Source organism: Neofelis nebulosa, chromosome 6 (genome assembly GCF_028018385.1).
Source record: "Neofelis nebulosa isolate mNeoNeb1 chromosome 6, mNeoNeb1.pri, whole genome shotgun sequence".
Lineage (NCBI taxonomy): Eukaryota > Metazoa > Chordata > Mammalia > Carnivora > Felidae > Neofelis > Neofelis nebulosa.
The window spans coordinates 38,094,869-38,110,048 of record NC_080787.1 but is presented as its reverse complement, the minus strand read 5'-3'; the positions used below and the strand labels follow the sequence as shown (position 1 = coordinate 38,110,048).

The 15,180-nt window shown below is 37.7% G+C and overlaps 1 protein-coding gene and 1 long non-coding RNA gene across 7 annotated transcripts in view; both read right to left on the bottom strand.

The window, feature by feature from the left end:
• Positions 1 to 15,180, bottom strand: part of MAPK14 (mitogen-activated protein kinase 14) — a 74,776-nt gene that overhangs the window by 58,466 nt on the left and 1,130 nt on the right. The window lies entirely within an intron of this gene.
• LOC131514109 (uncharacterized) lies at positions 4,058 to 14,965 on the bottom strand. Its single transcript, XR_009262938.1, has 2 exons — positions 9,336 to 14,965; positions 4,058 to 9,211 (listed from the first exon to the last, which is right to left on the bottom strand). It is a non-coding gene; the product is annotated as an uncharacterized LOC131514109 (long non-coding RNA).

The window sequence follows — 15,180 nt, the reverse complement described above, 5'->3', positions numbered from 1 at the left end:
AAATTAGAGCTACAAATAAAAACCTTGTTTTCATGAACAACATCATAAAATGGAATTATCTTTACAATGGTGAGGTTCTCCAAACTAAAACTCAGGATACATTGCTTAATAAGTTTTTCCTCCAACTGTAAATTCACATAAAGTCTCCCAAAGTTCTAAAATTAACTCACATTTTATAAAGTTATTGATATGGTAAAGAAAAAACTAAAGAAAAAAATGTAAAACTCACTGAAAGCAGTTACGTCACAGTCACTCATCTGCTATGAATCCAGTGCATAGGATATAATATTCATTAAATAAAACTGAATGGTTAAGTACACATTCATACTTGCCTCCTCCCTCCCTGAAAAAAACTGGCTTACTAGATTCTTAATATAGCCTAATATAATTGTTTAACTTCTAAATTTATTTATCCTACTTTATTCCACAATGGATTTAAAGCAGCCTGGAACTGTACATACATAATTTGAAATGATAGTGATTACAGGAGAATAAACTCTGGACGGAAGAGGTTAATATACAAATGTATATTATGAGGGGCGCCTGGGTGGCTGTTACGTCCCACTTCAGCCTAGGTCTTGATCCTGCAGTTTGTGAGTTCAAGCCCCGCATTGGGCTCTGTGCTGACAGCTCAGAGCCTGGAGGCTGCTTGGGCTTCTGTGTCTCCCTCTCTCTCTGCCCCTCCTCCAATCATGCTCTCTCTCAAAAATAACCATTTAAAAAATTGAAAAAAAAAATGTATATTGTGAGGTCCTTTCTAAATACCCATTAGAGGTGGGTCTCAATTTTGGCTCTGAGTCCACTAAAGCCATCACACAACAAGAGAACACAACCAGTTAAGACATGAGTCACAGGAACCATATAATAAAAACAAACTGGGTACTCAGGAGAACTGAAGAAAGGCATAATTATTCCTGTAGTAAAACCAGAGAAAAGTTCCTCCTGTGTATGTTTATGAAGGAGACACTGTATAATGTGGTAAAAATGTCCTAATCAACATTCTTACACAAATATAATAGTGGGTTTCTGATGGTTCTTTTCTTAGAGAGTATCCATCAGTGGAGACTTTCATAAAGCCAACATACAGTTCATTATTAGCAAAGGTGGGTGGAGAGCACATAATAGCATGGCACTCTGCTCTCTGACGGACTTAATCAAAGAGGAACTCTTAAGTGTGTTTAGAAAAAAGAGAGTAAGTTCCATGTTCCTCAGAATCCTCCAAAGAGGATTTTCACCAACTGAGCTTTTGATAGGTTTAGAGACACAGGTTTGGTTTCTGCTCCGTGGCTGGCACCTAGCTTGCAGATTTTGTGTCGCAAAGTAGAGGCAGATCAATACACGCTGCCAGCCAGGTGAGCTGCTAGGTAGAGGAAGAGAGACAGCCCCTTAAGAAAGGCGAGGGGCTGCGTACCGAGGACAAGTGCCCACACTCACAGAGTGTGGGAGTGTACAAATGACAGCACCAGGTCTTTCCTCAAAAAACAATTGGGGTTTTCCGCAACAGAATGAAGAATGAGCAATCACCTGACAAGTCTCTGAGTAATCTGTGGGGATCAGAAGTGGTTTTACAGTTTCTTTCAATGGTCATAGATGACTTCACTAATCCCTGAATGATGTTAATGAGAAAAAAATGAACCCTCAATCATGGTTAAAAAGACAAACACAATTTTATTTTTGGAAACTAATGAAAAATGTAACTATATTAAAATTTGTAGTTACAATGAATTAACAAATTCTCATTAGTGCATTAATTAAAATACCTAAGGGGAGAGGTACCTGGGTGGCTCAAGGGGTTAAGCATCAACTAGATTTGGGCTCAGGTCATGATCTCATGGTTCATGGGATCCAGCCCCACACCTGGCTCTGTGCTGACATGAAGCCTGCTTGGGATTTTTTCTCTCTCTCTCTGCCCCTCCCCTGCTCATGCGCGTGTGCGCTCTCTCTCAAAATAAATAGACTTTAATGTGTATCTAAGGGGAAAGAAATAGTTTGCAAAAACATGGACATCTCTTCTCCCGATCATACAGTTTGAGGCTTTTTTCCAATTGAATTCAGGTTAATTGATAACAGCCTTTAAAATGTGCCTTTTAAATAACTAAGTAATTTATACTACTAACTTGGGAACTTTCTCTTTACCTAGAACACCTGATACAAATTATCAATATACAGCATACTGGAAATATTTTTTGGCACACATCTCCCTCTATTACAGAAATCCACTTTTCCTTTCTTGTAAATTCAGGCAAATGTGCAAGTATCCCTGTAGTTTTTATTTTTTTATTTTTTTTATTTTTTATAATTTTTTTTTCAACGATTTTTATTTATTTTTGGGACAGAGAGAGACAGAGCATGAACGGGGGAGGGGCAGAGAGAGAGGGAGACACAGAATGGGAAACAGGCTCCAGGCTCCGAGCCATCAGCCCAGAGCCTGACGCGGGGCTCAAACTCACGGACCGCGAGATCGTGACCTGGCTGAAGTCGGACGCTTAACCGACTGCGCCACCCAGGCGCCCCGTATCCCTGTAGTTTTTAATTTTTATGCTCTACCTCTCCATTTTGGAAATAATGTCATGAAAATAAGGCAAATTTACGCAAAAACTCGAACTCAAGTTTTGATTTAGGAACTTCAAAAAATATTCAGAGAAGCAAGAAACTTAAAACTTAAAACTTAAAACGGACTTTAAAAACTTGTAACATTTGAAACATTAGTTTTTTTTTTAAATATCTTCACTAACTCTCAAATACTTTTTCTAAATAACACTTTTTTTTAAAAAAAATCACAAAATTATTTGACTATTTGCAACTATATATAGTACTTTTAAGTGGAATTTAGTTTCTTACAATAACACTTTCATACTTATGGGCAGAACAACAGATGTTATTAACACAATTGTTACAAGTATGTACAACATGACCAGTTCTCTAGCTTTTCAGTTTTAAATATTCCTCTCAAAGAAGCTCAAAACACAAATAACATATAAAAAACCCTATCAACAGATTAGTACCCTGAATGGAAAAAGGAATTTAATTGACCACATAACTCGCCTTACATAACTATTAAGAACTTTTATGCAAATTCAGTATTTTCATGAAAATCTCATTCACATAGGAAAATGTATTTGTGACAGCATTTATCAGGGACACTAGTTATGTGGCTGGAATTCAGGGCATGACAACACATATACGAGATACTTGCCACTCTTGATTGGCCCAATTCTTGCTGCAAAACTTCTAAGCAACTGGAGCAAAAATGTTTTTCACAATTGCTTCAATTTTTATTAGCCTGATGAAAACTAAAATTCAAACAATGCAGAAATTCACTTAGACGTGCGGTCTAAAAATCCAAACTGGGGCGCCTGAGTGGCTCAGTTTGTTAAACATTGGACTCGGGATTTCGGCTCAGGTCATGATCTCAAGGTGGTGAGATCGAGCCCCACCCACTGCTCTGGGTGCAGAGCCTAAGGTTTTCTCTCTCTCTCTCTCTCTCTCTCTCTCTCTCTCTCTCTCTCTCTCTCTCTCCTGTTGTCCCTCCCCTGCTCATTCCCCCTCCCCTTCTAAAAAACAACAAAACAAAAACAAAACAAGAAAGAAAATAAAATGATTTTTGTAAGATATTTCTTCATTGAAGCTTTAAAAGTCACAGTGGAGGGATGTCTGGGTGGCTCGATCAGTTAAGCCTCCAGCTCTTGATTTTGGCTCAGGTCATGATCTCATGGTTCCTGAGACTGAGCCCCACATTAGACTCTGTGCTGACAGCACAGAGCCTAGTTGGGATTCTCTCTCTTTCTCAAAATAAACAAATAAACTTTATAAATAAGTAAATAAATGCCACAGTGGTGTCTGTTACCATATTTTTTTTACTTTATTTTTTTATTTTAGAGAGAGAGAGACAGTACAAGCAGGGAAGGGGCAGAGAGAGAGGGAGAGAAAGAGTCACAAACAGGCTCCATGCTCAGTGCAGAGCCCAACGTGGGGCTCAATCCCACCAACCTGGGATCATGACCTGAGCTGAAACCAAGAGCCCAACGCTCCACCAACTGAGCCACTCAGGCGCCCCTGTTAACGTATTTTTTTTTATTGCAAACGCAAAATGATACATATGCATCAAGAAAAATAGTCACCTCATATTGATTACAAAAATATTACATGCGGATTATTTTATTACATGTGGCATTATTTTCCCAAGCCCCATTAGAATGTTGTCACCATGGGTTTATCTTCTCTACTTTTGTGTTTGAAAACTTCAGTAACAAACGTTTTGAAGTTATCATTAAATAATTTTTAACTGCATGCAAGCATGAAATAAACTAACCATGTTACATTGTAACTGTTTAGTATTACAATCAATGAACTTTGCTTTGCTACTACAATTAAAAGGCTTTTACAGTAATAGTGCTGATAGGCTTCATATCCAGAAAAGCACCCTTACAAGTATATGCTATGAACATGAGTATCTATAGATGCATGTAACAGGCATTAACGTGCCTTCACAATTTTTGGTTTGCTTAGTCTGTGACTCTCCATCTTATATGACATATATTTTACAGTAACATTTAATGTATTACCCCCAAATTTGGTGGCTTAAACAAGATTTATTATCTCACAGTTTTTGTGAGTCAGGAATTGGGGAGCAGGATGCTGAGTGGTTCTGGCTCATAGTCTCTCATGAGGGTGCAGTCAGGATGCTGGCCTTAGTTGGCTACAGTCATCTGAAGGCTTGACCGAGGCTGGAAGTGCCACTTCCAGGATGGCTGCCTTACATGGCTTTGGCAGGCCTCAGTTCTTCGCAATGCGGGCTTCTCTTCGGGACTGCTTGGGTGTCTTCTCAGCATAGCTGCTGGCTGTCTCTGAAGTGGTGGTTCTCAACCGAAGGCAGTTTTCCCCCAGGGGATATTGGATAATGGCTGAGTCATTTTTGCCTATTACACTTGAGGGGGGGCAGTGTTGAGGGGGCTGGGGAGGGGGGTGCTATTGGCATCTCTGTATGGGTAGAGGCCAGGGATACTGCTAAACATCCCTCACAGCAAAGAGTTATCTGGCCCAAAATGTCAATAGTGCTGAAGTTGAAAAACTGCTCTAGGGAAACTCATTTCAGAGAAACGTTCAGAGAAAAGAGCAAGATGGGGGCCACATATCTTTTATGGCCTACCCTTAGAAATCACACTCCATCATTACTACACATTCCATATATTAGAACAGTGAGTCAGTAAGTCCAACCTTCACTGAGGGTGAAGATTATGAGCTCCACCTCTGTAAAGGAGAAGCATCAAATAATTTATGGTCATATTTTTAAATCACTAAACAGAGTGACTTGATTTTTTTAAACAAAATATTGGAATTTTCGAGATATCTCACTTTTGGGAATATTGTATTACTTAAGAATCTTTTTACTGCCCAAGAAAAATCACTGGAATTCCATTTAACAAAGCTACTTTTCATCCTAGTGAATGGTCTCTGCGGGATTTTGATGCTCTAATCTCAAATTTTTCTATTAAGCATAAACGTATGCGGTGTGATACAGAGAAAAGTAAACTAGTAGTCAAAAGATCTGAGTTCTAGTTTTGGTTCTGGCACTTCCTAGCAGGTGATCTCAGACAAAGTTTCTACAAGCCTGTTCCCAAATCAATAAAATGGGGGTATCACCAGCTCTCTTTATCTCACAATGCTGTTTTGAGGTTCAAATAAGATTATGTTACTACTTTACGAACTATAAAAGATAGTTTTAAATGTTTTAAGTTGAGGGGTGCCTGGGTGGCTCAGTCAGTTGAGCGTCCGACTTTGGCTCAGGTCATGATCTCACAGCTCGTGAGTTCAAGCCCCACGTCGGGCTCTGTGCTGACAGCTCAGAGCCTGGAGCCTGCTTCAGATTCTGTGTCTCCCTCTCTCTCTGTCCCTAACCCACCTGCATTCTGTCTCTCTCTCTCAAAAATAAATAAACATTAAAAAAAAGTTAAATGTTTTAAGTTGAAATAACATGCTATTATAAAATAGTTTCACAATCAGCTTCCAGCATGGGGTTTAACACATAGTAGATTCTCAATATGTATTTTTAGATCTCTTATTCTCAAATCTGAGGTTGAGTAAACCTCTGAGATAACAGTAAAATAGAGAAATTAAAATATAACTGAGGGACCAAATCCTTGATCATTTGTTGTCATGATATGGATAACTAAAATATAGTTTCCTCAAGTTAAAATATACATTATTCAGCAATTAGATAGGATCTAAGACTATAATCAGCAACATAATGTAGCCAATATTTTAGACACTGAACTACAACAAAAAACAAAAAAATCCCTTTATTATTTGTTTCCCAACCTAAACCATGAAGGAGAGCAGAAGCTATAGGTGATCTGTGTATCCTCCAGTACCTGGAACATAATGCAAGATTAATAAATACATACCAAAACAGGTAGTTCTTGACCTCAAGAAACTGAGAAATCTAGCTGGGGAGTCAGAATAAATACTCACATAAACAAATCACTGAAGACTTTTAAAAGCAATACATTTGCTTCTTCCAATCCATTCTACACACTCCAGTCAGTATCAATTTTAAAACACTTTTCTCTCGATACTTTACAACTCAAGAAACTTTAACAGCCCTCCATGGCCTAGAAAAATGCAACTGCCTTAGCCCTACTCCAGACCTAGTTCTTCATTTCTGGGTGTAGGACCCAAGTGCCTACAAATGATTCGGAAGTATAACCAGAATCTACAAAAGCTCCACAAATGATTCTGAAGTACAACCGGAATGAGAATCACAACTGGGTTCACCCTACCTGAGATATTCTTGCTGTCAAGCTAGTCCATCTCATAGCTAATTCTCTTAGTTATGTCTTCTCCTGTTACCTTAAAACATTCCCTTTCCTCCTCTCCAAATACTACCCATCTTTCAAAATAATCTTCAAATGCTTTTTCTTCCATGAAACCACTCAAACTACAAAAGCCCACAATGCACCCATACCTCTAGACACATCAATACCTTTTTTATATACACAGTTCACTTATATTTTATGTCTACTTCTTTTAACATTGATGGACATTTAACACTAATGGATGACCAACAGATTTTCTTCACTACAGTAAATCTAAAGCATAAACGAATACATATACACACACATTTCTAACTCTCAAAATCATGCTGCCTTAATATTAGTTACAGAAACCTTCGGGTACTTGACTCATTATATGATTGCAGTTTTCATGAGCACTGTCATTTATCAGTGCCAATGAAAGCTTCCTTCAAACATCACCTCCATATCTCTTAGGATGAACCATATAAGCTTATAACATCAATCTATTTGTAGGGTAGTTAGTGCCACATTTGAGATTATCCTCAAGCAATGTGTAGAAAAATTATCAAGGGAAAGCATGAAACATTACATTTCAATGGACTTGAAATCCAAAGGGTTAGATATTTCTGAGATAAGGTTTGGAAATACAAATATGGACATACAAGTGTATGAGCAAGGCTACTGTTAAGATTGTATCAGATGATGAATTCAAAAAGAATATGCACAGAAAGTATAGTTTTTCTATCTTTTTGGAGGTGGAAGGTTCAAGTTATCCTATCTAGTTTTTCCTCAGGGTTAATCAATCCAAATATGTAGGGTTATATAAGTAGGTCTCAACAAAGGGTGATTTGTCCCCAGGGGACATATGGCAACATCTAGAGACATTTTTGGTTGTCACAACTGGAGGTTGCTACTGGCATCTAACAAGTAGGGTACAGGGATGCTGCTAAACATCCTACAATGCCTAAGAGCCTCCCACCAACAAAAAAAAATTATCTCACCCAAAATGTCAATAGGTTATATTATATTTGGAAATGTAAACACAGCTTGATAGATGTTCATAAAACTGTCTGTTTTCTTAATTTGCTATTTTCCTCCCTTTGGTTCCCTTTAGCATCGATATCATTTAACTTATTGAGATTGCTAACCTCAAAGGAGATCATTCAAAGCATAAAGAAGGCACTTAGGACGCTAAACTAGGAATAGAAAATGAAGCAAGACAAACGTATAATGTCAAGAAAACTATTAGAAGTTTATCAATATAAGATGTCAACATCGATATTTCACTTCGATTTAATACTAAAATCATTAGGAAGCCTAATTTTATTACACCAAATGAGGAAGATAACTAAGATTTTCCGAGCATTTGGTAGCCTGGAGCAGAAAACGTAAATAGAAACTATTATGCAAAAGTCTAAGTTCAAGAGGCTCAAGTTAGCTAAAGCCCTACATGGATATGACAGAAGAGGGGGGTAAAAAAAAAAAAGAAAGAAATAGCTCTTGGGGATATTAAGAACAAAGCATTTATTTCTGGGGATAAAGTTCTTTTTACCACAGGAATGAGGAAATACAAAAAAGAAGAATTCGATATTACACTTGCATAACCCAGACACTTCAGGCTGAATGTCACAGGACAGACTAAGGGCATGATTAAGGGCACCATCCCAAGTGGAAGTACAGGACTGGGTTAAGAATCTAAAGGACCTCTACCCTCACAGTCCCTTGCTTCCCCTAAAACACAGCCTCCCTGAGCCCTAGGCAGATCAAAAGAAGAAGTTCTGACCTATTGTGGGCACGTGCTGATGTCATCACTTTCTAGATGTGAATCATCAGATGAAAAGGCTTCTCTGACACAGATATCCAATACATATCCTTACACAAAGTTGCCTTAGATATAAAAAGTGACCAGTATATCACTAGAGTCAAGAGAGACACAAAAGAATCTAAAAGAAAATTTCAAGGGAAGCAGTAGAAACCTAAAGGTAGATATGAGATGGCAACTTAAGTGAAAGAATGCAGAAGAGAACAGCTACAGAGGACATCCAAAGCAATCTCTGAGGAACCAATGTAAACGTGTCCCTTTTAGACTGGTATGTTCAAAAGCAGGCACCCTTCCTGCTTTTTCAGTTTTGTTTTTTTTTTTATCTTTATAAACACAACACCTAACACAGTGCTTAGCACTGCCAATATTCAATTAATGAATTCAAGAAAACAAAGGGGACAGTTGGTATGCTTTTTTGCCTTTTTTTTTTTTTTTTTTTTTTTTGTGGCATGGTTGTGTGTTGTGTGATGCCTACACTCTGGACCATAAGCCTGCAAAAGCAACCAATGCATACTTGTGGGCAGACTGACAGTAAAACACACATACTCACATACCTTCCTTCATGTCACAGGCACAGTGACAATACCACCAAGGCCTAGAGGTTTTGAGGAAAACAAGGAAATCTGTAACAACATCATTCAAAGTAACAGGAGCCAACGTGTTCAGGGTCTAAAGTTACTCAGACAGCAGCTAGACAAAATAAACATTTGTTCTATTACCTTTTTGTTATGTTGCCATGGGAATCTGTGTTTAGGAACACTTATTTTCCGCAACTAGATGATAGAGCAGTAAAAGGGGGATAGCTCCCGTGAAAGAGGAGAGAAGCCTGTATCTATAAAGGCAAGGAAGACAATAAATCCTATGGGGTTTTGTAAGGTCACATACATGCAGGATCTTTCAATCTATTCAAATTAATCGATCTATTTCAATTTATTCAAGTTAACAGAGACGGCTTTGGAGCCTCACAGCTAAAACATTAGTAACAGGTAACAGTCATCGGGGGAAGGTGGAGGAATGTAAAGCAGATGCAGAGCCAAATAAAACAAAAAATAAATGAGATCTGCAATGCTGAAGGCAGGTAAAAATGTCTTTTAAAATATGACCCAATAGTACGAAAAAACCTAGAAGCCCAAAGAAGTTAGAAAACATTCAACCTGCCAGCAGGCTAATCTTCTTTTGTCAGCAGAAGTCTAGAGCTAATCTCTTTGCTCCCTTCCTTTTGGCAACAGAAACCTGAAAAAGTGAAATAAGCCCATGTCATTTAAAGAGCTGGACTGGAATACCCTGAATTTCTAGGGCCCAACAAAAGTACTGGCTCCAGTACTCAGAGCCTTCTGGAATGACAGTTGTGCGCATGGGTTGGGGCAATGCACCAACTCATCGGACTCCCCCATTCTACCCTGAAGTATTATTAGCACCTCTAATGGGTGCTAACAGTTCTTACAAAAGTTCTTATAAGGCCAAGTAAGGTCCTTCGTGATCCCTGTGCATCTGCAGCCCCTCCACCCTCTTCTACTACTATTTGGCCCCTGGTTCATTCAGTGCTAGCCAGACTGGTCTCCTAGCTATTCTGGAGAAAGAGGCCTTTGCCTCAGAGCCTTTGCAACTCCTGATCCTTCAGCCTGGAATGTTCTTCCCTCCACACCCAAGTCCAACCAGTGTTCTAGATCACTTCCTGCAGGTCTTTGCTCAACTGTCACTTCATCATCCAGGCCCATCCTGACTATCCTGCTTAAAAGTGCAACACAGCCATCCCAGTAATTCCTCTCCTTACCTTGCTTCATTTCCCCCACAGCACCAACCATCTGACATACTAAAAATTTTTTTAATTTATTATCTACTTCTACTTTCATCCCTCTTAGAATATAATTTCTTATGGGCAAAAATTTTTGTCTGATTGTTCATACTCCATTTCCAACACCTGAAGAACGACCCATACATAGTAGACGCTCAGGGTATCAGTATAACACACAGTCCTATCCTCAAGGAACCCATCTTTCTTTCCCTTTGCTTTCACAATCCTTACAATACTCCAAAGTTCAGATAATGGCACTAAAATCTATCCATTTGTCCATAGTCAAAACTTAGGGGTAATCCTAGACTCCTCTCTTCTATACTCTTTCTCCCCCACCTTCCACCTAGGAGCCAACAACTCAGAATCCAGGACCCATTTGTCAAAAGTGCAGAATTTACAGACCATCATTTTCCTCATTCTTAAAAATAAATTCTTAACAGGATGAAATGCTGGAAAACCAGCTAATTTTATAAATCTTTAACACACATGCACTTAATTTATGAAAATCCCTGAAAGCTTTATTTACAAAAAAATTTTTCAAGTTTAAATAGTTCTCTTTTTGTTTTTGTTTTTTGTTTGTTTCTCTTGTCCTGAAAAAACATGCGCGTGACTTCTAACTACATGGCAACCATGAGAGGAAATCCCTAGGTTCCAGGTCAGGGAAACTCACTTTACAATGAGGTTTTTATTGAGCATTACAGTAATGATACCTCTTAGATAGGAACAAATCAATACAAAATTTCACAGTAAAAAGCAAAAATCTAATGTATTTTCAAAAGCCTGGATAAGCAACTATTTCTATAGTTATATAACACAAATATGTACAGATAGTCCCAACTTTACAAAATGCACATTGAAGAATTCCAAACCAACAGGATTCATAAATTCAGGAAATAACTATTTGCACTAATAATTACTTGGGGGAAAAAATGTAATCTGGGCAATGAGTTCATTTTTGGTCTATCAATTCTGAGGAAGAGGGGTAACTTTAATAAGTTAGGTCACTACCCCTCAGATTACCTAGGCAATGATGGTGGTGGGATTGGAGCTGTACAGTCACAGCTCTATTGCAAGTGACTCAGCAACCCTTCTTCACAAAAGAAGAGGGAAGGACAAACAGCACAAGAGATGTCATCACACAACCTCAGCAGCTTACATGTAGAGGAAAGACGACTTCTAAAGTGTCGAAACCCTAGAACCAAATCCAAGGTACCACTGGCAAGCAAGCCATTTCCTTCAACGGATGAATCTCGTTCTTCACCTATATAACTAGGTTAATAACACCAGCCTTCAGAGAGCAGGTGAAGACTGAACAATAATGCTCTGAGTGAAAATACTTTATAGTGTAAAATCCCATACAAATGTCAATTTATACTAAAGTGAGAGTGATCTAGCCCAGTGAATTTTTCCACCTTTGGATCCTAAGCCTCAGGGGCTCAATGCCATGTGCACTGTTGCCCATGAAAGGCCAAAGTCAACACACAGATCACCTCTGAAGCTGAGCTAGAGGGAAATCAAAAACAGAGCACTCTTCAGTATCAAGAAATTAAACTGGCGGAACTGAAAAGCCAGAGATTCAGAGTACTCTTATTTAAAAATGGGAGCCAGCAGAAAAGCATCAGTTAAAAAAAAAAAAAAAAAAGGATTCAATAAATAAAATATGACTTTATAACAAACTTGACTGAATTCTTTCTTAAAAGTCTTTATATATAAATAGTATAAATATTTGCCACTATCTTTAAATATTTATTGGTTGGTACTGGTAACATGCAGCCAATCACCTTGCTTTGGGTTACAAACAAAAGCAAACGGGAAGAAAGATCAGCATGGGCCTATTATCACCACTAGAAAAATAAAGGGCATGCCCCCCTTACTGATCAGGAGTCAAGAAAGTCATCTTTGCATAGTCAACAATGATGTATATTCATTTATTTGTGCCCTGGCTCATCCTAAAAGGAAAAAAAAGAAGATTAAAAATGGTGAATGGCTAGTAACACTAAAACTTAGCTTTGTTTATTTTTATTATATTTATGTATATACAATCTTGTTCCACAAAGCATTCAGGAAGCTGGATTTGATATCTTAGTAAATTTTGCCATCCTCTTACTAAAAATCTTGTATGTGCTTTATATACTGATGATAAATATAAACCACATATCAAAATGCCTAGAACATAGTAAGCAATCCATAAAATGTAGTTATTATTCGCATTAGGCTATAAGCTCTCCGAGGGAATGGATTACCTCGTTCTGTCTTGTTCAGGGCTCTATCTCAAGAAACCTAGCCCGTTACCTAATCCGTAGTTGGTATTCAATATTGTTGAATAAACAACTGAATATGACTTAAGAGTAATTCTCAACTCTCGCCTATTTTATGGCTGCCAGTGTTCCACCTCCTCTAATCAACAGCAAAGGTCTGGAAAAACCATACCCAGAGGAAAGGCATTTAAGTTCCTGTTTATATTTCCTTAAACTCACCACAAAGAGTCCCCCCTTCTGTCTCCAAACCAGAAAATCAATGCTTCGCAACAATGTATTCTTAAACGATTTTGCTTCATTTCCCCTCACTGACAATGCACAAAGTTCCTTAAAACTTCAAGACTTGGTTTAGTTCCCTTTACCCCCTAAAAAGGAAAGGCATATTTATAAAACCTTATCAACTCTCAATTTCTAGTCTGATTCCTTGATCTTTGATTCACAGTTGGTTATCATACAGGGTGCTACTTGCTTTTTTACTATATACTTAGTACAAATTAAAATAATGAAAATAGGCTTAATATAAGAAAACTTTTTAACTTATACATCAAAGCGTATCACACTTCAGAGCAATCAAATTAGGAAACTGACACATATTTTAGTGAGGCTGCATTCCTTGAAACACTTTCAGAGATTCTTTTTTGGAACAGACCTCAGATCCAGTTCTACGAGTCACACAAGAAATTCTGTCATTACTTTACAGTTACAACTCCTATTTGACCTAAAACAGTATCATCAACTTGAATGCCTAATCTTTTTCACCAGACGTGAGTACAAACTCTCTTATTTGGATTCAGTTTGATTTTGTTATTCCCTAAAGTCAAATCTGCTCCCAAAGGATGAAGGTAGCAAAAAATAACACAGGCTCCAGAAAGGATACTAAAAGAAATTTAAAAAAAAAAAAAAAAAAAAAAAAAGTTTTCTGCAACACCCGAAAAACTGCTAATTGAAAGAAAATCTTCATGTAACTCTGAATGAGAGAACACTTACTTGTAAATCCAAATTTTGATATTTTCAATCCAAAATCAGTTACATTTATTTACAGTCAATTGTCACATAGTATCAGATGTATATTCCTCCACCAATATACCACAGGTTACACTTCCAATCCCTTGGGGAAATACTACTAAAAAACAATGAAAAGCTCTGCCTCCCTGTAAAAACACTTAAGAAACTTAACAGTGGAGGTCTCTGAGGAAAGGAATAGCATGGTTGGGGAACAAGAAAGGAAATGAGGCTTTTCACTAAATATCCTTTTATACAATGTGAATGTATTACCTATTTTTAAAAATCTGTTTAACAAAGTACTTCAAAGTGTCAGAAACTGCAGGCTTCTGTAAGCCAGAAAGCATAGTACTAAAGAAATGTAAAGGTCATTTTAATGACACTTTACTGTAAATCTGGATCTCTAGTTCCAGTGCAAAGCTGTTCATACCAACAACAGGAAAACTGCAAGCAGTTCTTTTGAAGTTCACTCAACTCCCCATAGTTAAGATATTCTGCTTTACCATTCCATTAAAGTTTAAGCATCATTGGAAACAAAAACTTGGTACTACAAAAATTAACGTGTCAATTCAAGAATGAAAAATAGAGGTAAAATAATCAGCTATTAAAGGAGCCACAATCCAAATACATCTTTGAAAATGAGCAAACAAATAACACACACACACATATGTGCATATGTAGTAAAATGTTGCAAATTCCCTTAAAATGTAACCTGTCGCACTTTTACTTTTAAAAATGGGGAAAGATGTCAAGCGTGGTACCATCAGCCACTTAACTCAAGCAGCTTGAACTAGAAAATGCAATATGATCTGTTGCTTGACACAGTTGCACAATCTCAATTACCCAGAAGATTCTACCAAACAGGAAATTCATAATGTGACTTTAAGAAACACAGGAATTACAAAGATTAACACGTCCAAAAGCCTGGAGTTTGTTCCAAAACAAAAAAATAATTTTATAAAGGCCCTTTTCAAATGATGCATGCGCATGAATACATGAATTACTCTCAGATCAGCAGCTCTCAAGACACAGTAAATCTAAACTACAGTGTATAAAACCTAAGTTAGTGAAACATTTCGGATCCAGAAGTTTTATATCAATTTCATTTAAAACACACAATGTGAACGAAAGCTGAGATGTGTCTCTTCCTTCCTCTGGGTTACATTCCATATCCTTATGAAAACCATGGTGTACCTCACGCTACAAATGGAGACAAGTTCCCTGCAAACTCTCTAAGGGACTTTGAAAACACAGTTATTCGCAAGACGTCTTGCAATTAAAAAAACAACATTTACAATACCTCCCAGCATTGTCAACAACTTTTTGACCTCGAGCGCGTCCAACGGATCTGTATCTCACTTGCTCCAAAGGAGAAAACTGTTTTGTCAAACAATACCTAAATGAGCAGCGGTATGTGACTAATCAGTGAGGCCGCCAGTTTCTCAAGCTGCAGTATTCTTGCAGGCACTACCACCCACCCCCACTCTGCGAAAAGGAAATACGCTTTCA